We start from the raw sequence: 27,596 nt of genomic DNA, 5'->3' as shown, positions 1-27,596 counted from the left end.
GATGTAATTGCACCAGAGCACCCCACCAACTCTTCCCTTGTCTACAGCTAAAAGGGAGAAATGCAATCAACAATGTTATTCACTTAGTTCCAGCCACTTGTTCAATACAATGTAAACACAGAAAGGCAGGGCCCCTGCACCAGGACATTTTAAGGCCCTGAAATTCCAATAAGCTCTAAGCAACCAGAACTGCAACTATAGCGAACAACCTGACATTAATATAAGTATTGCAGAAATACGTAAATGGCCCTTATGCCATAGTATGTGAGCAACTCACAGATGTTAGTGGAATTATCTTCATGGCACTGCTGTAAGGAAGGAAAATGCTGCTATCCCATTTTCCAAAGGGGGAACGGAGGAGCGGAGTGGTTACATGACTTGCCTAAGTAACATAGGAGGGTTGTGACCCAGAAGGGAATCCCAGTCTACTAAGTCTCTGGCTGGCTTCCTAATCACCAGACTATTCTTCAAAGGGAAGGAAAGGGAGAACAGAGATGGCAGGTGAGAGAGTAGGAAGAAATAAGAGCAAGAGCTGGATAGCTAATGGTAGACCTGGACAGAACCTAGATGAGGCATATTTAGATTTTAGTAACTTACATGAGTAATGTAGACATTCAGTATATTGAATAATTTAACTCCATTTGCTTTTCTTGAAACATCCAGGCACCTGATTATGTAACTACTCTGAGACTTTCTTCTCTGTTTTTTTTTGGAATATTTTAATACCATTACAATGATGCAAAGCAGATGGTGGTTGTTAGTTTGTTTTTATTAACTTATATTGCAGCAGAATTTAAAACATCCAGCTGAGATCAAAGTCTTATTGTGTTAGGTGCTGTACAAATACATCATGAGAGTGACCCAAAGAATCCATAGATAAAAATAGGCTTTGATAACTCCAACGAAGCACACTTATGCAAGACGGTACCAGATTTCCAGAGGCCTTTAATTTTCGTTAATGAAACATTTTTCCAGTACAGCTCTCTCTGTTTTCTATTCCACAGGATTCTTTAATATTCACAGCAGGGCGAAGGGTTCATACAGTTGTTTCAGTTAATTTGTTCTGTAATAAAAGAATATGAGAAAGAAAAGATCCTAGAGGGGGATGCTGCAAAATGATCACTAGAGCAGTACTTTTGTCTACATTCATTTTGTCATTCTATCCAGCTGTGCTCCAAAAGAGCCTGGGTGTATCTCTCTAGAAACTGGAGTTGAAGGGAAATCCTCAGTGCTGCTGCCATGGCTGATACCATCACATCTAAGGCCACATCCAGATAAGCACCTCCATGAAAGTATGTAGCGCAGTCTCATCTGCAGCACCATATACTGCATTGTTTAGCTGTTCTCCTTGCTGCAAGGGAGTAGCACGGGGGGAGAGGTTGGCCCCTGGATATCCAGGAGTTAAAAAAAAAAAAAAAACATGCAAAAAATAAGTGGAGTGGCACACATGGGAGCAGCATGCGCCACTCAAAACTGGAGCTGGAGCAGCTGGAGCCAGGCTGTGGCTGCTGGCCAAGCTCCAAGTGGCAGGATTGCCATTGTTGCAGCTCTGGGAGGTCCCCAGGACCCCAGGTAAGGCTGCTGTGGCTAGTCCAGTCTTGGCTTCAGCCTCCCCAACTCCACCCAGGGTAATCTGTCATGCGTCAGAGCATGCATTGCACAGGTGTTCTCCAGGGACACCTAGAGGTGATACAAGGTGTGCCACGGCTAATTGTCCCTGGGGAGCCAAACATCCACACTCATCTGGATGTGGCCTAAGTTAGTGCAGTTCCATTCCTTGTGCTAAAGGCAAATGGTAGTTTTGAGTAAGTGTTCTGCGCTTTGGTTTTGTTCTGCGTGTCACAAAGGGTGTTCAGAGGGTGCATACTTGTTCCAGGTACATCAGTCCTTTCGTGGAGGTCAAGTGCTGTGTAGTCACTTTTCTGCTAAGTATGGAATGGAGGTCCCTGTGATAAGGAGGGAATCCATCCACCATATAACATAAAGTCCAGCTCTGTTGGAACACTGGAGTGGAGTACTGAAGGAGTGAAATATGAGCATTCTGCTGCTTTCCTCTGAAGATGGGGTTCACAAAGGCTGCAAATGTTAAGCCAATTATGAATGAAGCTGCAAATGGGAGATGGGTTCTTTCTTTACCTCCTTAGAAAAATGGCTAACACCCACCTGTCATGAATGCTCACACTGGGCAATGGGACCTGTATGACTGGATGGGAGAGCTGAGGTTTGGAACTAAAGCTGAGAGGCTTCATATTAGACTTCTTAACCAGCAATCTTAACTAAGGGTGGTGCAACTCCATCTGCTTACAGCAAATTGTAAACTTCTGGCTACTTCTTTGCTTGCTCAAATCCTGACCAGTCCCTAGTAGCAAGGGTGGTCAAGAGACTAGAGCAGGAGAACAAAGGAGTCTGGATTCCTTTGTTTGAAACTGACAGGGGCCTATACACATACTCCAATGCATTCTAATTAGAATGCATTGGAGCACACTTGATTAATCTAATTAAAGCACTCCAGCATGCGGAACCCTTTAACCAATTCTTCATGTCTGTTTTCTTGTGCAGGGACTGGGACTTCCCTGCTGTGATGCCAGATGGACTCGAGGGGAATGCCTCCAGACCTCAGGTTGGGGAGGACCAGGTTAGAGAGCTTCTGGAGGGGCTGGATGTGTTCAAGTCAGCGGGTCCAGATGCTCTCCACCCCAGGGTGTTGAGGGAGCTAGCAGGGGTTATTGCAGGGCGCTTGGCATGGCTTTACAAGTGCTTGCGGTGCTCGGGCCAGGTGCCGGATGACTGGAAGATAGCTAACGTGGTCCCCATCTTCAAAAAAGGGAAGAGAGAGGACCCGGGCAACTATAGGCCCATCAGTCTTACCTCTATCCTTGGGAAACTCTTTGAGAAGGTCCTCAAGGAGCACATTTGTGGTGGGCCGGCTTCAGGGATGATGCTCAAGGGCAACCAGCACAGTTTCATTAGGGGCAGGTCATGTCAGACCAACCTGATTGCCTTTTATGATCAGGTCACAAAGGCAATGGATGCAGGTGTTGTTGTGGACGTAGTTTTTCTAGACTTCAGCAAGGCCTTTGACACCATCTCCCACCCCATCCTCATTAAAAAACTAGGTGACTGTGGCATTGATGCCTACACAGTCAGATGGATTGCAGATTGGCTCAAGGGTCATACTCAGAGTGTGGTGGTGGACGGGTCATATTCGACCGGAGGGGAGGTAGGCAGCGGAGTCCCCCAGGGCTCGGTCCTGGGGCCTGCGCTGTTCAATTTCTTCATCAGTGATTTGGATGATGTGGTGAATTGCAACCTGTTTAAATTCACTGATGATACCAAAATTTGGGGTGAGGTGAGCATGCTAGTAGGGAGGGAAAGACTGCAACAAGACCTGGATAGGTTACAGGAGTGGGCTGACATAAACAGGATGCGTTTCAGTGCTGACAAGCGCAGGGTGCTGCACTTAGGCAGTAGTAACCAGCAGCACACTTATAGGATGGGAAACTCCCTTCTTGAGAGCACGGAGGCAGATAGGGATCTTGGAGTCATTACTGACTCCAAGATGAACGTGGGCCGACAATGCGAGGTCACGGTTGGCAGGACTAACCGGACCTTGTCGTGCATCCACAGGTGCATGTCAAGTAGAGCCAGGGAGGTGATCCTCCCCCTCTACGTGACAATGGTCAGGCCACAGCTGGAGTACTGTGTCCAGTTCTGTATGCCCCATTTCAGGAGGGATGTGGACAACATGGGGAGGGTCCAGAGGAGGGCCACCTGCATGATCTGGGGACTACAGGGCAGACCCTACAGTGAAAGACTGTGGGACCTAAACCTGTTCAGCCTTCACAAGAGAAGGCTGAGGGGGGACCTGGTGACCATCTATAAACTCACTAGGGGGGACCAGAAGGGTTTAGGGGAGACACTGTTTCCCCTAGTGCCCCCCGGCATGACAAGGAACAATGGACACAAGTTATTAGAGAGTAGGTTTAGATTAGACATCCGCAAGAACTACTTCACAGTCAGGGTGGCTAGGATCTGGAACCAACTTCCAAGGCAAGTGGTGCTGGCTCCTATCTGGGGATCTTTAAGAAGAGGCTTGATGACTACCTGGCTGGACTCATTTGAGTCCAGTTTTTCTCCTGCCCAGGCGGGGGTCGAACTTGAAGATCTACAAGGTCCCTTCCGACCTGACTTCTATGATTCTATGATTCTATGCCTAACCATCACGTATAGTAAGTGCCCTGTGTTTCAAAATGGCTGCAGGGGCATTTTAACTAAAACTTGTTGAATAAGCTTTAGTTAGAGCCCCCTTGGCCATTTTGAAGTGCGGGGATGCTTAATATGTGTGACACTGTGGCATTTTGAGTAAAGTGGCTGCCTGGAAGCCTCTCTAATTAACACACCCCATGCTCCCCCACCCCCAGCATGGGGCATGTGTATAGACACCTGGTGTTTTGAAGATTAATCCCACTGGAGTCAGTGTCCTCACTGGGATCAAGATATGGCCTGTTGCTTCTCACTTTCTCATATGAAAAATGTGGTTATGTTGTTTATGGGCCTCACAAGTATGTTGCAAGGCTTAATTAATTAGTGTTTGTAATGAGAGAACTGGGAAGAGCTGATACTAGCTGAGTTACTGCCTCAGGTGCTTTCTGGCCTGTGTGCAGCTGGTGGAATTCAGAGATGTTGCTGCTGAGTGGAACAGAGCACTGTTGGATGACTCTGAGAAGGCATGTAACATCACTGCTGGCATTTTTTGTCTATGTTGCCTCCACAAGGGAGCCGTGACCTTATGCAGGATGCACTTATACAGGATGCCCCTTAACCCCTTGCCTCTCCCCACTGGGAATCTTGCAACCCACCTGCCATGCAGCCCATTGTTGGCATTGGACCAAGGCTGTCCTGGAGGGGTTCCAGGCCCAGGGTTGCACAAGTTCCAGTGCTGACAATCAGTTGACTTTGTTGAATCTTTGTATCTAATTTTCCATATTATGGCACCATAAATTGGCTGATCATATGGCATGCTGCTATTTATGGCACGGTTAACCTTTTAACCATGCTATGATTGTAATATGTGCCAGGGGCCCTTTATTTCTACATCTTAAACTTTACAGGCTTGCAAGAGCACTGCAAAGTCAAAGTGGTTTGTTTGTTTGTTTTTTTAAAGATAGGGCTAGCATCTGACTCTTGATTTCTCCCAGTAATTTGGGAGAAAGGGTCAGTTCCAGGTGAGAACCTTGCCAAACTCGTGTGTGTGTGTGTGTGTGTGTGTGTGTGCACGCGTGCGCGCACATGCATGTGACCAAGGTAGGATGGCTCTGGAACAAAGATCTTATTTCAATCAGCTCAGCAGTTCTGCTGATAGTGTAGTATCACTAATATAAGTTCTCAATTGTATCTTTGTAAAAACTGGAATGCCTTTACATTGGGTATACATACTACTGACTTTAGAGACTTTTGTAGTGTTTTCCTGAAACTGGAAAATAGAGAATGGCCATAATTTCTGATGTAAGTAAGAAGCCAGAAGATTGCTACCTCCTTACTGGAAATAAGCAGAAGGATACAGGACTGAACATGGCAATCTGGACAAAAAAGGAAAATTAATTCTGCTACTGCATGGTGAATCATTATTGCTGTTTGAATGACAGATTTTTTCATCCCACTTCTTTCTGTGTTTTTCACCCATTTTCTTTTTTGTTCATTTGATTTTTTTGATGTACCAAAATCTTTTGATGTGCTTGCCTAACACACTTGAAGAGGCAAAGAAAAGAATGCATACTTAACCAGTATTCTAACGAGCTTCTCTCCCACCGCTGGTGGGTGTGGTTTGAAAAGCTGGCAGCATCCAAACCAAGGGCATGTCTCCACAGTACGATGTGGAACCCAGCTGAGACAGGACGCATGATACTAAGACATGCCACACCCGCTGTGCTTGTGTACCCACCCAGTAAAGCGTAGCCATGCGGTGCTATGCTCACTCAGCTACACTGCTTCCAGTCCAATTGCTAGTGTGCTGAAGGAGGGTGTGGAGCATATCAACATGGCACAGCCTTGTGCTGGTTAGATATATCAAGAGTGTGCATTGGAAAGGCACTCTGCGTAATACTATCTGTAGAGAGAGGGGTGTTGCTTTCTGGGGGTGTGTTGTGGCAGCACCCTGGACCACCAAAGAGACCCAAGAGTCTGCTGTGCTAGGTACTGTACAAATAGAGAACGAAATGACAGCTGCAGCCCCCCAAAATAGTTTGCAGGACTTTTTTAGACAATGTGGGGAATATTGTGTCCCTCAGTGGAGCAGATTCCATTACTAGCCAACTGCCCATCAGGAATGATGGGGGGGATAGGGCAGGTGGGGATGGAGAGCTACCACCCACCACTCTGTGCTGCCACCACCTCCCAGAAATGGGGTGGCGGGTGGGGGAGAAGCTTGCCTCACCATCCCCTTCATCCCCCCCAGCCAGCACCCTGTGGCTCTGCTGCCTCCAGGGAGCAGAGCCAGGGGGAGAGGGGGTGAGGCCAGCAGCGCTGCCCTCGCCCCACCCCTGCTGTGTCCCTTCACCCCCACCATCATAGCGGTGCTTCGCCGTGCCGCTGCTGCCGCCTCCTGTCTGGAATGCTCTGTTTGGTTGTTTCAGTCAGCATTGCGAGCTGCTGAGACAACCCATCAGAGTGCGAATAAAGTGTTACGGACAGACAGACAGACTAAGGCTTTTATTATATTAGAGTTTATCAGAGGGACTTAATCCCAACACTCACTAGCCTAAACAAAAATAATTAATTTGATGCATTTTGATGTTGCTTCTCTGGGCCTCACAGGCAAATGAGAGCACAGCAGCCTTTTCCTTTGGCTGATGAGTTGGGAGATACTGCAACACAACATGTACAAGGTTCCTGCACATCTTTGTGGGCTTACTATAGAGTACAAGCACTCGGCCTACAGAAGTAAAGGTGACAGGGAACAATGTGGTAAGATCAATTATATTTTAGTTTCTCTTATAGACATATGAAGATCTAAAATCCCCGAAGCCAAATCATTCCTTGTCCTGCCCCACTTTGGCATCTCCCAAGTCTACACCCTGAACCCAGACTTTTCTAGCTTGATCCAGTCTCTTGTTTGAGATATTTTTTGGTGATGTTGAAAATCATACTGTACTGGTGAATGAACAGTAGCATATTTTATACAAATAATGAAATCTCAGCAACAAGAGACCCAGTAAAGCACATTGTTGTTAAATCTTTGCTGACTGTTGTTTTTACTTGTGAATTATAAGGTGTGGGGATAAGCAAAGTGTGAATTAATGAGGTTTTGCTGTGCTGAAATGGAACTGTGGTGGGACCTGAATGAAGAAATATAGTGTTACTTAGTGTTTTGTATTCAAGAAATTGTGTTTTTGAGCAGCTGCCAGTCAGGGCATGGTTGGCAATTCTGAAGGCATCCTTGAGTGGTTGGATTTAAAAAAAAAATTATCCCTGTAATTTTTTTAATCTATCAGTTTTATTTGCACTGACCATAGACAAAGCTGAATAAACTGAAAAGAATGGAGAAATATGTCTAGAAAGAAAATCCATAAGCATAAAGGGCTGAATTGTCTGCTTTAAATTGCTCAGTGGATAAAGTGTAGGCAAGACCTGCTAGGTTCCATTTCTCTTCAGTGGCGGAGCTCCATTATTTGCTCTTACCATGGAGTGTCATCCTTATTCCATTCATTACTCAACCACACGTTGGACAGAATTATTATGGGGTAGAGAGAAACTGCCTTGTGTTGTGGCAATGTGATTTGCAGTTCACTCACCCTCTTCTTAACTGTCACTGTGATGCATTACGTTGGAGTGACTTTTAAGTGGCAGCGGACCTCATGAGGCAAAGGGCATCTGTCTGTGAGAGATTGTATGTGCCACGTAACCTATAGGAGAGAATTCTTTCAAAAATGAGTACGAAGGTTCAGTAAGAAAAAACTGATGCTGCTAACACTAGTGCAGAGCTTAGAGGTAGTGGTCTAAGTTCGGTCCCTTCCTGGCTTCCCCTCCTGCCTTTTTTGGCTGCCTGAATACAGTTTTGGATACCTGTGCTGGCTATGCTCTTTCCTAGGTACTGTTGCTTTCATTTCAGCTGTTCTGAACTCTCCCTGCATATCTTTAGGGGCAGAACAGTACTCTGCATACTTAGGGGCTTTTTTTTTTTTTACAAGAAAACTTAGCAATGTAAATAAGGGCCAGGTTTTCAAAAATGCTCGGCATCCAGCAGCTTCCACTGAGGTGCCTAAAGAGAAGTAAATTATTCTGAAAATCTGATAATTAAATCTGCAACACATAGGGGCTAAATTTCTCTGTTACATAGGTATAATTTGATTTATAGTTTTTTTTTTACCCCATCTTTATTCACTTTGCACCCGTCACCTCCTATTATCCATGACATAAAGTTACTCTAAATTTTAACCTAACAGCTGCTATCACCCTTCTTGCCACCTCACTACCCTGTGTCTTCTGTCTGTTCTGTTGTTCACGTCTTTTTGACACTGCCTTCTATGCTGTGTGATGCATAAGCAGCCTTTGGCTCCCTTTTGCTAGTCCCATATGTCAGGTAGGCAGGGTGAAATTAAGTCAAGAACCATGTCTCTGAAATATCTTGCTGCATTTTTAAATTTGTTGTCTCTTTTCTTCATGTGGAGCAACCACAGCTGATTTTTGTAGGAGAAACAGGGCATCAACTGTGGTATTGAAAAAATTACATGGATGCTGCTAGAGGAGAAAAGTAGCCAGCAGAACATTTCTCTCTTAAGCAGCTCCTATACAAGAATCCTTCTGCAAGCTAAAAAAAGTTAAGATTCTTTTTCCCCTCCTCGTTTTCTGCCCAGTTTCTCACAATACAGTGATACTTTATGTAGAAGTCTGCCCCTTCTGACTAACTTGACATTTTCTTTGCATGCGCGTAAGCAGTTTCACAGGATTTAAATTAGCAGTGTAACATTTTAAAGGCTTGCTAAGTTGTTTTATACAGGCTTTGTTGTTTGGCTTGGCACTGAGCTGACGGGAGGTGGGGGAGGGACAAAAGAGTAGAGGAGGTGATGATGAATGCTCACTCATCCTTTATAAATGTCCCTAGGATGCAGATATGTGACCTCCAGTTTTTCCCTTTCTGTGAAATCCTACCATTTAATCTTACTTTAACTATCCTTAGTGAAGTGAATGTCAAGCAGAGCTTGGTGTCCATGGACGGAAGGGGCTGGAGGGAGATGGTGTTTGTGTGCAGGAGAGGGAGAAAGGGATGGGACAGGAAGAGGGAGGGATGGGGGACAGAGAGGAGGTGCGGGCGAGGTGGGGGGGAAGAGGAATTTGTTGCTGGTGTGAGTAATTCATTCCACGTTCTTTCAGGTGATCCGTAGGATGAACTAGCATCTGTCTAGCTTTTGCATGGGATTTCTGCAGAACAGTTGCTACTTTTTCCATCTTCATCTGTGTAGTGCTGAGTACCCATTTTTCCGCTTGGGTTGGTATTTGCTTGTTTCCCTGTGAAGATGGGATACCCCTCTGTGGACAACACTGGGCAGGTTTCATTTGCCACCCAATGCTTATGATGTCTGACTGGAGTGAGACTGTTGTGCAAAAGGCCCCATGTGGCTAAGAGCTAATTAGCATTGGTCATAGCATAGTATGCAGGTTTGGGTTGTCCCAGTTTGGTTCTCAGGCTGAATCTGCATTTGCTCTGACAAGGCAGGAAACTCCAAGTGAAATCCAAAGTGATTCTTTATCTGAGAATGAAACTGGTTTAACTTTCCTTGTGTTGATTTCCCTTTTTAATTCTGTGGTGTTCATATGAAAGTGGACCTAACCTTCAGTAGAGGTGCATTGAAATGGGGCACCTGCATTAAAAAAAGGGAGCTTGCCTGGCATAGTGCACAAGGTAGGTAACTAACCTAGGGCTAGTCTCATGGTATTTTTGGCGGTAGAAACGTATTGGGAATCTCCCAGAGAGCACGTTCCTGCTTTTCCTCACAAGATTTCCTTCCCACAACTATGAAATGATTCATTATCTAGCCCATCACTTTTTTCCCAGTCCATCTTCAGGTTTTCTGGTCCTTGATAGCATGCACATACCACAAATCTTTCCAGTACATTATACATTCCTGCTACTGTGAAAAGAACCACCCACCTGACCTCGGTGCCTGAAGAACTGCTTACCTAGAAAAAGGGTGCGTTGCACATGTTCTTGTGGTGTCTAACACCAGTGCATTCCTCCCAACTCCAACCAAAGCATGCTTCCTTCTTTTTTCTTAGACACCCTTTATAAAGGCATCGGAAAACATGCTGTACAATCAGGCGTTAAAGGCACAAACCAACAGCCATGTAATTTTAATATGAATAATTCTTTGAACCAAACATGACTCATTAGTCAAGCACAACTGTTAGCCTGTGGAATACCTGTCATAGGAAAGTAGTAGAAATGCCATTGTGAAGACATTTAAAGAGATCCTGGGAAACATTTAAAACTAGACTGGACAAAGCACTAGAAAGTATACTGTAAGGAACAGTCATGCGTTGGTGTGGGTTTTTGGTCTACTTGATCAAATAGATCTTTTCTGACTCTAATTTCTATGATTTTATGACAGGAAATAACTTCTAACATAAGAGGATTTAGGCAACAGGCATGGGCATGCATTATTTACTGCCTAACTTAAAATAACTGCTATATTATGGGGTGTGGGAGCAATGGTGGTGGGTGAGGGATTGTGCAGGTAGATGTAAAGAGGAAAGCATAGGATTAGGTAGCCACAGTGGAGCTGGGATAATAAGAACAGTTTGGTTTGGAAAGGGTCTTTCTAATTAGAAGAGATGTATAAGCATGTTAACCACTGCAGGGACCTTTGATAGACTTTACATTTGTTTCCTTGGTTGTTTTTTCTTTCCAGCTGCCGGGATGGGTTATTTTTAAGGTGCCTAGTTGTGAATTATGGTCAGTTTTTTTCTTTCTTTGAGATCATGTTTGTGGGTCTAATCCTTACAACTCCTATATTTATTTTACATATGCAGAAGTGATTGATTGTTAAAGGGAGCCCACTGTGCCAAAAACATGACTTATTGCTTGTCTTTCACACAACAGTGTGCACATGGACAGAACAGCTTCCTCCACTGTGGCTGCCTACACCCTTTGTCTGAGCCGTTCTTGACATTTACAAGAGCCTTCCTGTCTGAAGCACTCAGCAAGCAGGTTTTCTTGTAAATGCTGCACCTAGGAGTGGAGTGGACAGGCATAATAGGCAAAAGCTGTACCTAGCAGAGGAAATCTATGGTCTCAGATAAGAGCTGTACTCTGAATTGTCATCGTATGTCTATAAACATTACATAGCCCACTTTAATAATATCTGCTCTGACATCTTCATTTGCTTAATTTAAAAAAAGAAAGCAACAACAGTAATTATCAGCAAGATACGTGCACCCATGTTGTATGATTATTTTTTCAGCTTTTAAACTTTTCACCTGTCTCTCTTTAAATTCTTAGATTCAAAAAGCACTCGCAGTGGGTTTTTGAAATTGCAAAACATTGTTTAAACTTACAAAGAAACTTTTTTCTGATTTGTATGGGGAGAAATGACAAAATAGAAGCTTGGAAATGCAGCAGGACTGAGTTGTTCTACGTCTCCCTCCCATTTCCATGGAAGTGGGGAGAGCGTGGCCTCATGAGCTGAAGGACGAGTCAGGGGATCAATACACTTAGCCAAATTCTGACCCTGAAACTAATTGGGATGAGTCATTTTTCCTCCATCTGCCCATAGTTTCTCTTTCTCTAAAATGTGGATAATGCCTATGTCAAGGAGGCAATGTAAAGTTTAATTAATGTTTGCAAAGTGCCTTGAGGTCCTTAAATGAGAAGTGAAATGAAAGAATAACTAGCTATCAAGACAAGTCTCCCTAAAATAGGGGTGTTAGCATACTCTCAGAGTTCACGGAAATCTTAGATTTTTCCATATGTTGCAATTCAATCGGACATCTCTCCTTCTCTTTAGCTTCATTAACCTGTCCTGAAAGAGGAGAACAAAGAGTCAATTGAAATATGTAATACTGGAAAGTCTAACATACTACAGCACTTAACTACAGTCTGCAGAATATTTAGAGTGTGGTTCCACTCTGAAATTGGCAAGCTGCGGCAATACCTATCTGGAGCATTAAAAGTGCCGGATGCCACAATTTATTCTGAAGAGAGTTGTGAGGCTCTGCGTGTATTGCCTCTCAATGATTTCCATATTGAATCTGTTCAGTTTACGTAAAACTGTGTGTGTTTGGGTTTTTTTTCTTAGTTTGCAGCTCTGTCAACTCAGCCTTGGCTCTGAAAATCTGAAGGTGGGTTCTCTCGGTTTTGTGCTTCATCACCAGCATTAAAGGTTCTGAAAATTGGGTTATTCCCTTGTTCCTTATTACACCATTGTCTTCAAATGGTGCATTCAGTCCTGTTGCCTTCACTGGGTTCACAAGCATACATGATTGGAATTTGTCAAGTGATTCGATGGGTGACACACAAGCTGGGTTAAAAATGCTCCTTTTGGGTCAGAACCCACTCCTCATGGAGACCTACTGGGCCTAATACAAGTGGCAGAAATGCACTTTTGTCTAGGGTATGGAATGCATAGGATGTTTCTTCTCCATTTTCAGCAGGATGATACCATTTATTACTCCGCATAATGACTTCACTCTGCAGTTCTGAGCATGTTAGCATTTTCTCTCCACTGTTTTCTTCTCAATTGCTGTTAATTTGTATCCTACCCCATGCTTCCGTATAGCTGTACTGAGGATTTGCCTTTGTATTTTCACCATCTGTAATGCAGAATCTCTCTTAGGGATCTTGTCAGCAGGAAAAGTAGATGCACCTGTGTTACTGAAATACTAAGTATCATCACAATCTTCCAGTTCTCTTTGGTTGCTCAGATGCTATTAGCTGTAGGCAACAGCAGTGAAAGGGACCTATTCATGAAAGCTATTTACAATAATTTCTCTTCTTACCTTTCCATATTTCTTCCTACTTTTATGCTATGAAGACCATTATACATTACTCTCCATGTTTATATATCTATGCATTCATATACTTTATTGGATGAATAAAACTTTTCCCCCTAATGTGTATGAATCCATAAAAGCTGTTTGGAATGGAAATCACAACCTCTGAGAAGGAATGAGTACAAAAGGATTGCAATGTGAGAAAAAATACAAACAGATGTGTTGTTTTTTTATCCCCTTACTCCCTCTCTTCCCTTAAATGTTCCTGAGTGCATTGCAAGCTGGAATTATGTAACGGCCACTCATTCTCTGCCAGTCAGCATGTATTCAATTCTTGCTGTTCTTTAGCACACAACACATTTCATCTTCATCCTGATACCTTCATGTTATCAGTCCTACGCTTCAAGCAGTGTTTCATGCTGAAGGTTGCAGAGCATTTTGGTTAAGAGGCAAGTGCTATAAAACATTTGGCATCTTTGATAGCAAAGCAGCCCCCCAAAATTATTTTTCTCATTTCTTTAGAAGCAGTTGTGAACTTTAATCTTGTCCCATTAGTCTGTTTTCCTGATTTGTCCTAGCATACTGGATTGTGCTGCTGAATGTTCATTACAGTTGATCCAATTTTTCTTTTTCCCTTTGGAAAATTTCTACATTTTTGTCAAACAGAAAAATTTCCAGCTGAAAACCTGGAATGTTCTGTGTGTAGCCAACACTTTTGATGATTTTTTCTAATTTAATTAGCAAACACCAATAACCACTGCTACTACTTAATTTCTAATTTCTAAATCTTATTTTCCACTGAAAAAATATTTCAACAGAAAATTATTGCCTAGCCAAGCTGTTTGCACTGAATCTCAGTCATCAGTGAGCAACTTGGCCTATGTAGGATGAAACGCAGATAAAAAACAGTTTATAATTAATAAATACTGTTAATATTAAACATTTTCAACTGTAGAAATAATTCACATAGTATAATTTTAAAATATTGCCATACTGAGAGAATATAAACTAAGAGATATAGAATAGGTCTGCAAATTAGGAACTTGGGTTCAGTTTCCACCTCTGTCACTGATATGCTACTGTAGGTGAGTTAAGCCAAGTCACTTCACCTCCTTGTATATTTTTGTCATTGGTGAAATAGGAACAGTAACATTTACTTTCTCTTAGTGTATGTTGCAGGTCTCTAAAAGAGCTTTTTAAATTTAAAATGTTATTATTGTTATTTCAGGCAACATATAAAGATTCTCTTGCATCTAGTTCCACAAAAAGTGGAGTTGTGCGGTTTGGGCCACCTCTATTATCAACAGTTGCCAAACTGAAACTAGATTCCTCACAGGTTATTTATTCGATTTATATGCAACTCTTTCCAAAGGTTCGAAGAGGTGTCCAATAAGAGAACAAAATAACTTTTGAAAAAAAGAAACCAAAATCAACTTATAAAGCAAGTAGAGCATCAAAGAGGAACCCTTTGGACCCCCTGAATAGTATCCCAGCCTGGCTTTGTTTGTTAACTGCTTGTGCAAATGGATAGGTTAAGTAACCACTGTAATTCTGTTACAAAGGATTCAATCCATTCCTGCAATAGAGTAATTTAAGGCAGGGTACTGGGGCAGTAGCCATGAGCACTGATTTGGGGGCAGGAGAGGGATGGAAGAATAATGGCTCTCATAACTGCCAGCTGGCCACAACACCAGCACCCAGCGCCCAGGAGCTGCCGCTGCCCTGTGCCTTGCCGCTTCCCCAGGGGCCAAGCTGCCTTGCTGTGCCTCTGCACTCCTGAAGTGCAAGTTGTGTACTGCTGTTCAAAAACATGTGAAGAATTAAAGCACATCAATTAACAGAAAGCTCTGCATTTAGATCAAATGACATCTCTGAATAGAGAACCTGGAACAAAACTTGTTCCTTGGTATGATCTCAGATATTCTTGATTTCTTCCTTAAGGTAATTAGATCTATTTCAATACTTTCTCCTTCCACATTTCAAGGGAAATATACTTATGATCATGAATATTCCAGATCACTTGACGACATTCATTAGCTTAAAAGGACAGATTGGCAAAGGGACACGCTCTCATGCCTACACAGCACCCTCACCAGATTCTCTACCTATTTTCTATTCTTTATCACTTAAATCTTTTTGTAAACACAACTTGTATGCCTCGATCTAGAATAGTTTCTTTTAACCAACATAAATTGTGTTGGTGTAAAATTCTGAACACAAACTTGTAGAGGTTTAAGTATGGCTAATTTCAATGTAGCTCAATCCATTTTCATAACCAGGTGTACACTCAGACAGCTGCTTTTTTTGGCGAGAGTAATTTAAACCACATACCTTTTCAAAAAAACTGCAAGTTTCTGTGTAGAAGTCTGTTGGGCTTCAAAGTCCCTTTAATACTCAAAACATTTGAAATTTTCCTGAGATCCTCTCATTTTATCCCACCTGATTTTAAGTTTCTCTCTCTCTCTGCTTTTTCCCAAAGTTGAAAATGCGGAAGACGCAATATGTAGAACACACTTTGTGTTCTCGGTGACTTCAGTTGTGTGACCAGCTAATAAGCTTTTAAATGATTTATTCAAACTTTCATGTATTGTCAGTTGTAGTTTAAAAAATTCCCACCTTTTGACTATTATATATTTCTATGGCTCAGACAGCCATCCAGACAACAGAAGGAATTCAAGTTAGCTAACTGTGTTAATTCCATGCTTCTAAGAGACTGAAGACTGGAGGAAAAATAATCACGATTTAGGGAAGTATCCGACATGATCCTTTCAAGCATGTTGATTCCCAAAGGATGATAACACTGAAGGGTTTGTTTATTTCCTTTTAAACTTTGTAATATTTGTTCTCCTCCCATTAATTACCAGCAAGGAAGCTAACGAGAAATAGAAGCTTGATAATCCTTCTGCTGTATACATCTTCCCTTATCACAGGGAGAAGTCAACCTTCATCCCTAGCCCTTCGTTGGTATTTGGGTGCTCATTGTTTGAGAGAACAGAGAAGGAAAATACATGTGTATATTCAGACTATGTTGATTGATTGTTTCATAGTTATGAAACAATTTTCTGTACCAATTATGTCTTTGCAGATGACAGAAGCCATTTAGTTTAATGACCATAATAATTAATTTTCCTTTTAAATCAGATTAGTTAATGATGCTGAAGTCTACATTTCTTTATAGAACTAAAATGAAATATCTTGTGTGCACTCCCAGCACATATCTTTCAAATTTGCTAAATAAGGTATTACATTACATATTTCTTTTCTTGATAGAGTAGCTTTGACTGACTTTGACCCCAGTGGTTCAATATGAAGTGCTCCAGCAATTCTCAATGTCAGCTGTTTGTTAACAGCCCTCCATTTGCAGCCATAGCAGAAAAGTATCCAGGGCTGTGGAAAACGTGAAGACTTCACAGAGTGACTCAGAGAAGTATTTGCACTCATGTGTTCCAGCTTCTGCTCTGTAAAATGTCAGGGCAAGGCAGAAAGCATGCTGGGTACAAGTTTTCTTTTTTCCCCATAATGGTCTATGACATAGGCTCTATGTTATAAGTGCATCAAGAAGGATGAAGCTGTTATTTCAAGAAGAGCTACTACTATAACCGGTTAAATAATTCACTGAACAACAGACCATGAGTAGTCTTGCTCATGAACATGCATGCGGGGGAGGAATGAAACCTTTTCAAACAGAGATTTGTACTGTCTGGCCTGAAGATGTGGTGGTTGACTGATTTTAGTTAAACAAGTGCATGTTTGTCGGTAGCTATTCTTATTTTTACATTAAGAGTAGTATATTTCAGCCAAGTAGAATCAGACTTTTGGAAGATGTATTATCTTTCTAGATTAACCTAATCTAAAATAAATGACGTTTGGACTAAAATAAGATTGCCTAACTACCCCAGTTTAACTGAGTCTATCTAAAAGACATGTTTATAAATTTTCAGTTAACTAGATACAAGTCTGTGTCTAAAGAAAGTCTGAGAGAGCTAAGAAAAGAGATAGGAGGGCAGGAAGCAAAGCAGGGTGGGAAAAGTAAGGGAGCTTGAGCAGTTTATTAAAGGGCATATACGAGGAAAGAGGTTGTTTAGGATAGCAGGAGATAAGACCCTATGCCTTAGGAAGTTCCTTCCAGTCCTCAGGTTCCTATGAGAGAAAATGGATGAGAAGTAGAAAATAAAACCAGACACAGCACCCAGAAAAGAGAAAACAGGCCAGGGGCAAAAAACAGAGTGGGCAGAGGGGAGGGAGGAAGAGAGATTGATTTCAATATGAGGAGATGCAATAATTGCATCAAAGCCGAGGTAGAATTGACTCTTTAGTAGGAAATATATGCAACACCCTTTTCAACATGAAATCCTCCAAATAATAAGGTTGGGAGTCAGCGGTCCTGTAAGTCAAGTTTTATTGTGTCTATTAGGCAGTAATTGAATACTGTTGTCATATTTCTTCTTCAATAAAAATATTATCAAATAATTATGCAGAGTTCTACTTCTCTACGAGTGGGTACATGACATTCGGCTTTGCATAATGAGCCATAAATATTGAGTATAAAAAGCTGAAATTATCTTGTTAATACTTTAGAAAACCTGATTGGGTAAAATAAAAAGAGACTCTAGTGGCAGGCTTGTTTCAATGTCTTATGATAAGATTATGAATGGCTTTTACATACATTTTATTTTAGTAGCTCTCAAGTCTGGAACAGTAGTCAACACAAATATCTTCAAAAAGGGATGAGGAATTGAGGTCATAACCCATTACAGCTCTGAAAAGGTCAGCAGTGCTCTCCCCTGGCAGGGGATGGAGGGAAGCATGCTTCTTCGTCTTGATGTATAATGCAGTGGCGAAGCTTCTGTTCTGCTCCTGAAGACTCTGTGCTGCTTCCCTTAGAGCAGAAAGCTGGCCACTGCTCAGTTTGGGGGAGACAGCGCCTGCATTGCCATGTATAGTGGATCCCTTTAACTTTCCACAGTTGCTTGAATGCTAAGGGAACAGGAAAACTATATGGAAGCTCTAAGTTAATGCAATTTTCTCTATCTCAAATTGCCATTCTGGTCCCAGGATATTTTGATGGATTGCAACTCGAAATTGGTTTCTTTTAAATGAGTAATTAGCACATAAAGGTGGCTTCATTCAAAAACTGAACTTTTCCAAATAATTCCTTGTTAATATGGCCCAGGTTTATTTGTAATTATGGGAAAAAATAAGGTATTTGAGATGCTTTTGAAAATCAACTATGATAGCTGCACGATGTTATTTGTGAAACAATATATATCTATACCCTAGAAATAAGAAGTTACACATTAGAAGTAAAGCTGGCTAAAGGATGCAATTATTTTCTTAGAAAATTTCAAAGGAAATGTATTTAAATTTTGCTTGAAAATCTAGTTATATATTTCTCTACCTGATTCAAGTAGAAATGAAATGTTTTCGGTTTTTTTGGTCCCTCCCATGCCTTTCTTCCTTACTGCTTGAAAGGAAAGAAAATGGAGGAAAAAAATTAAAAGCATGCTCTGAATAGGAGAAATTTTATTGTCTGTGGTATTAGTGTAAACAGGAAGAAAGGGCCCAACTTCGCTAGAAGTAAGTTGAAGAACGAGATCTTGACTGGCTTCATTAGTTCTGGCTTGGGCTTTGTCTCCATGGACCTTAATGGAGTTTGGTACTTCTGTGTTACCCCTCTGTAACTGGGCTGAATGTAGGCATCCAAGGGTTGGAAGATGAGACATAAACCTGCAGTTCTAAGAACGTTATAGCAAATTGAGCTTCCTCCAGTCTTTGGGCATTTATAGATATGCTCCGAGAGCCATGCCAATTAAAGTGCCCAGAGCATTGCATGTATCAAGTCCCTGTGCTGAAAAATGGCGGCAGGGCACTTTGAACTAAACCTTGTTGAATGAGCTTTAGTTTAAAGCACCCTGCCACCATTTTTCAGCATGGGGATGCTGATACATGTGACATCAGAGCCTGCTGGAGCTCTTAATTACCATGCTCGAGTCTGTAATTACAGCATGTCAGAGCAGCCTCCCTGCACATGGATAGTTGTCCTTTGGTTGTGAACTGTGTGAAACTTTGCTCTTACTGGCTGGGTACTAGTGGTGGGTTCAGTTCTCACTTCAGCAAATCACTTAAGCTACCCATATCCAATCTGAAAAATATTGTTCTGTTTTTAATATGTTAGTATGCCTAGTTCATGATGGTAGCATCTGAGCACTAAGGCTAGGGACAGACATTCAGAAAGCCTGAGCTGGAATTGATTCAGTCTTTGCAGATTAGTCTAACCTGCAGAGAGTGAATCAGTTTCCAGGTGGATAGATGTTCCCTTTCTATTCAGGAAATGTAGGCACATGCCTACAGTGGCTCAAGCCAGAAGCCTGGGGGCGCTAGAGCAGCCCTCCCTTCCACAGGTAAGCTGAGTGGGGGGCATGGCCAGGCCCCAGCAGGCCCACCCCAGTGGTTCCCTGACAGCTGGGAACAATCCCAGCACACAGGGCCGTGGCCCCAGAGAAGAAGTCTTCCCCCTCCTCCCTCTCCCCACTGCCCCTGGGCCGGGAGAGGGGCCTTGTTTGGTGCTGGGGGAGCTCTTTTCCCTCCTACTTCTCCCTGCAACCCCCCTTTGTTGGGGTGTGGAGGGGGGCTCTGTGAGGCTGCCTGTCCCCAGAGGGGGGACTCTTCACCCTGCTTCTCCCCCAATCCTGTGGGTTCGGGAGGGGGGCTGTATGAGATCCTGCCCAGCCCTAGAGGAGGACTCTTTCCCTGACTCTTCCTCCCCCCATAGGGGCAGTAGGAGCATGGAGATCAGCTGGGCAGGGTGTGGGTGTGAGGGTGCGGGGTGTAGGGACCAAATCAGTTAAGTCTGATACTGCATTCAACCAGGTTTATCTCAAACTGGTTTTTGAAACAAGTTTATGTGCACTGAATGTCTGTTCTGTTACAGGTTTCAATCAGTTTCAGGTCACTTAAACTGGTTTATGTGTAATGGCTGTCCCTAGCCTAAATGTGTTAATGATTGTAAGAGTCCCACTGTCTATCAAGTACCATCTTCTGTACAAAGAAGTCTCCCAGTAAAACCTCTGCATGTTCTAACTAGACAATATCAATTTGACGAAACAGGCACAAGAAGAAAAGTGAATTAGGACGATGGTGGCAGTCAGAATAGGTCTGCTTTGACTGATATGTGTTTCAATGTTAGTGTTGTTTTAACACTCACATATTTCCTAACATAGTCTGTCTAAGTAAAATGTCTAGGCTTTGTTCCAGGCTGAAAGCTTGATTTCACAGTCTTCACTCAGGCAAATTTGCCATTAACTTGCTGTGGGGGTTTAGACAGAGTGGGGAGTTCAGATCTGAGTTCTTAAAAGGTACCTCTTTTTTGGTTTGTCTTCCATTAGGGGACATCTTTATTTGCCTATCTGGCATTGCTATTGTGAGTTATATTTATTGACTGGAAAGTTGGCAAGTCTAATATTTGTTCTTGGTAACAAAATACTACCCACAGTTTTTACTTACAGGGCTCTGCAGTAACCAGGTGGAACATACATCATTAGTTTACTGAATAATGAATATACTTTAAATCACGATTCGAAAACATTCAGTACAGTATATTAAATTTAAAAAAAAAAAAGGTTAATGTAAAACCAGCTTTCCAGAGTAGAATTAACAGAATCAATATAGGCTTTTTATCAACTTTATTGAAACTAATTCAACTTTCCAAGAACTAAAAATTGGTTTCCTGTCTTGACTGTTTTGGAATTACTTACTGTCATCTGTTTCAGACGTTAAAGGATATGATTTAATATCAGCAATAAGGCCTCTGTTCCTGGTCTGGCAGGTGTTAATTATTTAAACACTACACATTTAAATTTGTTTCCAGTAACTCTTTTGAGTGATTTGCTTTACAAGTTTCATTATGTGTATTTTTTGCACAAAAAGATGGGGGAGGGGAGTTCTTTTAATCTAAAGCCATATTTCTGCAGCATTCGATCTATCTATTGATAGGCAGGTAAAGCTGGAGAGAGATTTCAAGTATTATGATCTCTACAATCTCCACTGGTGGAATATAATATACAATACATCATTTTTATCTCTTTTGTAATAATAAAAAGTTGGTCTCTTAGGCAGAGTGCTATGAGTTTCTGCATGCTAATGACTATACTTTATATGAATGAGTTGTGAAATAGATGAGTGTTCCTGATGTATTCATAGAGATTGGAGTGGTACAGACAGAATCCTTAGAAAAAATGGAAACGTAACCCTGAAGTAACTGAAGTGATTCCTTCACGCACTATGTATAGACTATAGTTTGTTTAGGATTAGTGACAAAATATAGCTATGTGCATATTTTCTGCCCTCCAGCTACCAATTCATGAAGAAAAATATCTCTTCTGATGAATGTATCTGAATTTTCATCTGCCACAACCTTAGAAACATACCCTTTTCTTTAACCACCTTCTTACTTTACCACATTACATTGGGGAAATAAAAGTCCTAATGCCATATAATAGACCCTGTATTGTGCAAATGAAATTCTAATTGCATGATAGATAACCTATAAGTCATGATACAGTTCTTGTCAGTAGGATAACATAAGGGAAAGCTGATTTGGAGGGAGAGAGAGAGAATTTTAAGCACCGCTGGGGAATGAGAACCTGACAACTATAGGTATTACAGTTACACAAGGCAAGTCATTTCATCCTAGCAATAAATGGAAACGGTGGGTGTTTGTTTAGATTCAGGCCACTCAGTAATGATTTTAACACTCAGCCAAGCCTCCTGCCAAGACAAGCACTCTGAGGCCAAAATCTGTAATGAACTCTCATCTTCTCAATTATAGATTCAGTCCTGACCAACATGATATCCAATATTCCATCTCTCCTCTGTGCAGCCTCAGAAGTTGGTCTTACGGACGTGCAAACCGTACAGCCCTGTATGGCTCCCCCTCTGTGCATGGCGACCCCTTGCTGGCCAAAGTGCTGAAGCCAGGACAGCAGCAATAAAGTAGGCTTCTTTTTTAAAAAATAGGAAGAAGTTGGAAAGAGTGAGAGCAGAGGGAGGGAATTAGCTGCTAGAGATTGGAGGGAAGGGGGGAGAAGGAGAGAGAAGGGATTGAAACAAACTGCCCGCCCCTCTTCTCCCCTCCCCTTCCCTCCCCTCAGGGATTCTCACAGCTCCTTTTAACACACGGAGAACTAAACATGTGCAGTTGATTTTGCCCTTGCAGTTCTCCCACTTTGCTTTTATTCACAGGGTTTTGTCAGCTACTTAGTCCTAACTGTAGCGTCTGATTCATTAGCACGCTGTCCAAGTGATATGCAGAAATTCCTTTGTGGCAGTGGGTTTATTTGCCTCTGTTCTATTTTTTGCCACGTCTTCAAAGTGGTTTGCTTTATTGCTTACCTGCTTGCATGTATGGCCAAATCTTCTCTTGAAATTTTTGCCAATCTGGAACTATCTCTTGTTCCATGACTTGCATCTTATGATCCATCGCCTGGCTTGCATAGCTTTCCTTTCTAACTTCCGCATTTTCTATTACCTCTCTATGCTGCTTTTGCTTCCCTACGATATATAGACCTTCTCTTCCCTGTACCCTGAAAATGGAGTACTTTTCATCTCATTTCTGTGTTTCTGTACTCCCTCCCTTCCTTGTATATCTGAAGTACTTTAAGCACATTGTCTACTCCCAGGACTCCACTGAGGCTAAACTCTCGAAAAACTTGATGAAACCCCAGGAGTGTACTAATACCTCAGTAATGATATTTGGAAGGAATCACTGATCGACATTGGACATTTCCCCAGATGAGAAAAACAATGCAGGGGTCTCCGCTGGTAAGGGATTCTGTGCTCCAGAGGTATCAAACATAAGCCCTGAGGGCTGTATCCAGCCTACAGAATTCTTTTGCCCACCCTGCCAGTAGTCCAGTAGGCTACCAGAAATTGGGGAGTGTGGCCTATTGCAGAATTTGGAGGCCCTGCACCTGTACTATCACCCACCTCCAGGATCCACTGGAGCTGCTGCTGGCCCCACAGATCTGGCCCAGGAGGAGCCCCCGTAGTCCAAATCCAGCCTGGGGCACGGGGTGAGCATGATGACTCTTCTGTACTTCATTCATTTTCCTCTTCCAAAAATGAGGAAGTGTGAACAGGGTTTTTTTGTTGCTGCTCCTTGTTGCCCCTGTTAAGTAACAGGGATCTGTAATTCAGGAGTCCCCAGGCCTTTCCCAAAGATTCAGACCAATGCAAAGCAATGGTAGAGGGAGAAAAATGATGACAGAGTAAAGTAATTCCAGTGAGAAATAATTTCTTGCAAAAGGCTCTCTCAAACATGGAAGAGGAAACATCGCCTCTCCATCCATGGAAGCCCTTTGATAGGACATGGGTATCCAGAGACTATCAAATTAAAAACAAATTAAACAGCACAAACCCCTCTGCTTCCACTACTCTAAAATTCCAATTTTTGTCTACAGCTCTAGAAAAATAAGAAAGGTCTTATTTTACTTAATCTTTCTTTTAGCAGACACTCACTTTGTTACCTGCAATCTTCTCTCTTTATACTAAATCCTAAGAGTCTCTTATGATGTTCAGCAGTTGACAACAGAAGAGCCAGTTTGAGAAGACGATTTCTATGTATTATATCTAACATAGTTTCTTTAATTCTAGAGCCATAAATCATTAACAGTTTGCTTTTGTAGGATTACTCCTGAATCCTGTGGGACTATTCACTGAAGTAATGATTGCAGGACTGGTATCAAGTTAATTACATTTTTAAGGTGCTGGATGAAAGATAGAAGGAAAATGTTTGTTAATATTCTTAGAATAATTCTATGCATTTACTGCCACACTCTTTCTTATTCATAAAAGTCTTGGCAGAGGGTATTGCATCTTACATCAGGTAATTACTTAATATATTTTAATTGCTTTGAACATGAAATAAGTGCCAAGTGTTAGTATTATTCTATAAGACAATATTGTAATGGGGAATTAATTTTGGAGTTTGTCTCTTCTTTTATCATCCATTAATGCATAAGCTTAGTGTGATGATGTTTGTAGCATGTATGAATAATGAACTCCCTTGTGTTCAGTGCAGCTCTGAAATGAGATGAGTTCCCTGTCTCTCTCACTACAAAAGATGGTTGCTCATGAACACAAAATGGCAGCTTGCAATATAGGAGAAACCCAGTGGGCCTTTCTTTAGTTTAAATCTTAATATTTTCCCTCTGAATAATTTATATGGATCTGTACATACTTTGTTTTTTGCAGAAACATATTTCCAGAGAGTATTTTGTGGATCCATGCTAATATCTGTTTTAGTGACAATTGTAATACACTATACTCTGTGCAGGTGAGATAGACAAGCTTTCAAATGCAAACAATTCAAGAGTACCCCAAATCATAGCTGCTACAGATTCAGAGTGGATCCTCCAGTATGGCATTCACAAAGGGCTCTTCTGGCTTTGGAATGCCCTCTGTACCTGCTGGGTCAGCCTTCCAGTCATGCTACATGGTCTGCCCACAAGAGAAGATTCACATTACAATAGGCTTTTTGGGAGCTTAGTAGACTTTTTAAGGCCAGAAGGGACTATTAGATCATTTGCCCTTCCTTCCCATATATCAGAGGCTGGTAAGTTACAAATAAGTACTCCTGTATTTTCAGTCCACCTTCCCCCATGTCGTATCTCCCAGCCATACCCAATCTCTAATGCTTTAGAGGGAGGCAGGAAAAGACTCTCAGAACTCATCAGATCAGTTGTACAACAACAGTGAATAAAAAAAAAAACAAATCCTTTCTGACTCCTTTACACAATGGACCGAAGCCCTGAAGCACAATTTTGATTATTATCTAAGCTGAGAGCTGGGTTAAGAGCCTGTTGAGGACAATACAGAGAATCCTGTTTGTCCCATGGTTTCTGAAGGGACTTCACAGATTCCAGGGTTGGGAAAGACCATCACAACTGTCTTGACTGAAGACTGGATTATAACCCATCTTTTCGAAATGTATCTGGTTGAGTTTTAAATACTCCAAGGCATACTAAATGTACAGCTCTTGTGGGTTAGCTGGTCAAGCGTTGAACATTCAGTGCTAGGGAACGGCATCTTATTTTAAGGTTCTGTTTGTCCAGCTTTAAGCTATTGGATCCTGTTATGCCTGTGAAGGTCGACCTGTGATATTGGCAGACTGGGTGATTGCTACCATGGACCTCCACTCCCCTTTGGTAGGGGAGAAAGGAAGGGAGATGTGGGGCAGGCTATGGCAGTCAATGCTAGAGAGAAGGGAGGGAGATAACTTACCTCCAGCAAACAATGTCTGCCAAAGTGGGAGAGGGCAGGGAGAGACTTTACCTCTCATAGACAGTGCCTGGAGGGGAAGGGAGAAAGTGAAGGAGAAAATAAGCCATGCCTGCCATAGGGGAAAGATAGAGGGATAGAGCAGGGAGGGCCATGGAAGGGATCAGCGGCACGCGGCAGGGCAAGGAAGGAGACATGCTGGGCTGAGATACTTGCTGCTGATTCTCTGTACTGTGGGCTGGATCTGGCCTGTGGGCTCCACAGTTGAGCACTACTGTATTATGCCATTGTTAACAACATTTAAAAGCTCCTTACTGTCTGATTATATTTTCAATGTAAAAGTAGAGATTCAGAGAACTTCTCAGCCAGAACTTTTTAAGACCATGGGGTACAGCTTATGGGGGATCTGTTGATTTGAAAATGTTTGATTTTTATCAGTTGTCATTTGTTGTTATAGATGGTACACGACCAGCATATGGAATGGATTTTTACTCCTGCTTCCATCCAGATATAGAACAAGAATATCTGTTGAACGTTTTTGCCTCTTCTACATCTCTATCGACAATTTTGCCATCTGCATCTAGCAACAGCTCCAGACATTCTTAGGTGTTTTCTCCCCTTACAGTAGGTACATTGAGGAAATTGTGTATTTCTTTGGAGCTTTCGTGGTTACTGGGAACATTTAAGTTGTCAGACTTTTGTGGCAAGGTCAAGTTTATTTATTACTATGATGCTTCTGAGATTGTAATTCTAATTGCTGTAAGGGTTCCTAGAAGGTTGCATTGACTTTGTTAATAATGGACATATATTAGAATATAAATAAAAAATATGTATCTTCCCTTTTCTCTACTGGGGCCTTGATAACTTTCCATATGGCCATCTTTATACATAGATGGGATGGTCATTTCCAAGTAGGGTGGTATTTGGCGTTTCTGAATACCATGCAACCATAGTTAGTAGGATTTCCCAAAATGAACCTGCCAAAATGTATGTTCCATTTTCATTTGTGGCACGAAGCTGGGATTTTAACAATATTATCCACCCAATGAAAGCAGCTATTTTCCATGTAAAATGTTGACTTTTATCAAATAATGAAAAGCATTACCAGTTACCTTTAAAAGTTGTACATCATTTCTGAAAACTGAAACAAAACAGTTAGATTTTTTTCAGGTATTTTATAGCCAAAATACTGCATTTTCTGACCCTCCTTAAAGGTGAGATTGTCTAGTTATAGAAGAGCAGAAGTCGTGTCTTATGCTTGCATTTGGCAGTGTAAGCCAAGTAGCTGTGGGCTTGTGCAACTGCAGAATTTACCTTCTCAGGGTCTGAAAGTCAAGGTGTTTTTGCTTTTTAAACAAGGAACAATTTAAAAGGTTTTAAATACAACCAAACTGTGTGTACATTATGAAGGTGGGCTCAAGCAAAGATGAAGAATTGAAAAGCCAATCTATTAAATGAAACCAAAACTATCTCAAAACAAAAATGCAAACAAACTCATGATTTCAAAAATACCTACATTTTTAATTTGCGGCTTAACTTGGATAAACAGTTTCTTTTTCTCTGGCCTCCATGAATGTATGATTTTAGGAGCTCTGCTATCAAATTTCTGTATATTATCAAAAAGTGCAAAATCAGATCTCTCTGGGCAGTCAGTAAGATGTCATTCATTATTGTTTCACCTTAGAGACTGGATATTCAATCTGAAAAAATAAACTTTCTATGTACACTCCACTTCCCTGACAAGACTTTCTATTATAATTTCCTTTGTGATATATAGCTTCTGTCCCCAGCTTCCAGCTACATGAAACCCTATCATATTCACCCGGGTGCTAGGTTACCCTCAAAACATCCAAAACACTTTATTCCCTGGAAGTTTTTATTAAAAAATGCTGCAAAGTATATTTTTATTTTAATTAGTGATATGTTACTTACAACTTCTATTTTGAAAGCTTAGTAAATGTGTAATTTCAGTATAGACTGACTCAGTGTGCTTATAAAGAATATTTGCTAAATTAATTTCCTCTAATACCTTCAGTATCGCTAATTTTTGTTAGCAAAAGGCCGAAAGGAGTCGTATTTGATTTTTCTGGGTAGGCTTTCCTTCTCACGGATGCTGCCCATGAAACTCCAGTTATAGACTGCTCCACTGTAGTCTTCTCCAACATGCTTTAATAATAGCACATCAAAGCAGGCTCTGCACTCATGTACAGGCACCCTCTCATGTGAGGTACTAATTAAATCTGCAATAGACTGCCCTAATGTATAGTAGCAAAACTTTATGCTTTTTTAGTGACACTTAACGCGCAGTAGCCTAATTTTATTACCCACTATTATAT

The 27,596-nt window shown here is 41.6% G+C and overlaps 1 long non-coding RNA gene across 1 annotated transcript in view; it reads left to right on the top strand.

The window, feature by feature from the left end:
• LOC149869566 (uncharacterized) overlaps positions 1-26,217 on the top strand; it is a 102,473-nt gene extending 76,256 nt beyond the window's left edge. Inside the window, exons 4-5 of the long non-coding RNA XR_016441111.1 lie at positions 2,560-2,635; positions 25,718-26,217. This is a non-coding gene — a long non-coding RNA (uncharacterized LOC149869566). The remainder of the gene's footprint in view (positions 1-2,559; positions 2,636-25,717) is intronic.
• Positions 26,218-27,596: the final 1,379 nt, after the last annotated feature.

This window comes from Crocodylus siamensis, chromosome 3, assembly GCF_052110815.1.
Source record: "Crocodylus siamensis isolate JL-2025a chromosome 3, ASM5211081v1, whole genome shotgun sequence".
NCBI lineage: Eukaryota > Metazoa > Chordata > Crocodylia > Crocodylidae > Crocodylus > Crocodylus siamensis.
Note: the sequence above shows the minus strand (reverse complement) of the source record. Positions and strands in the feature narration are given on the sequence as shown.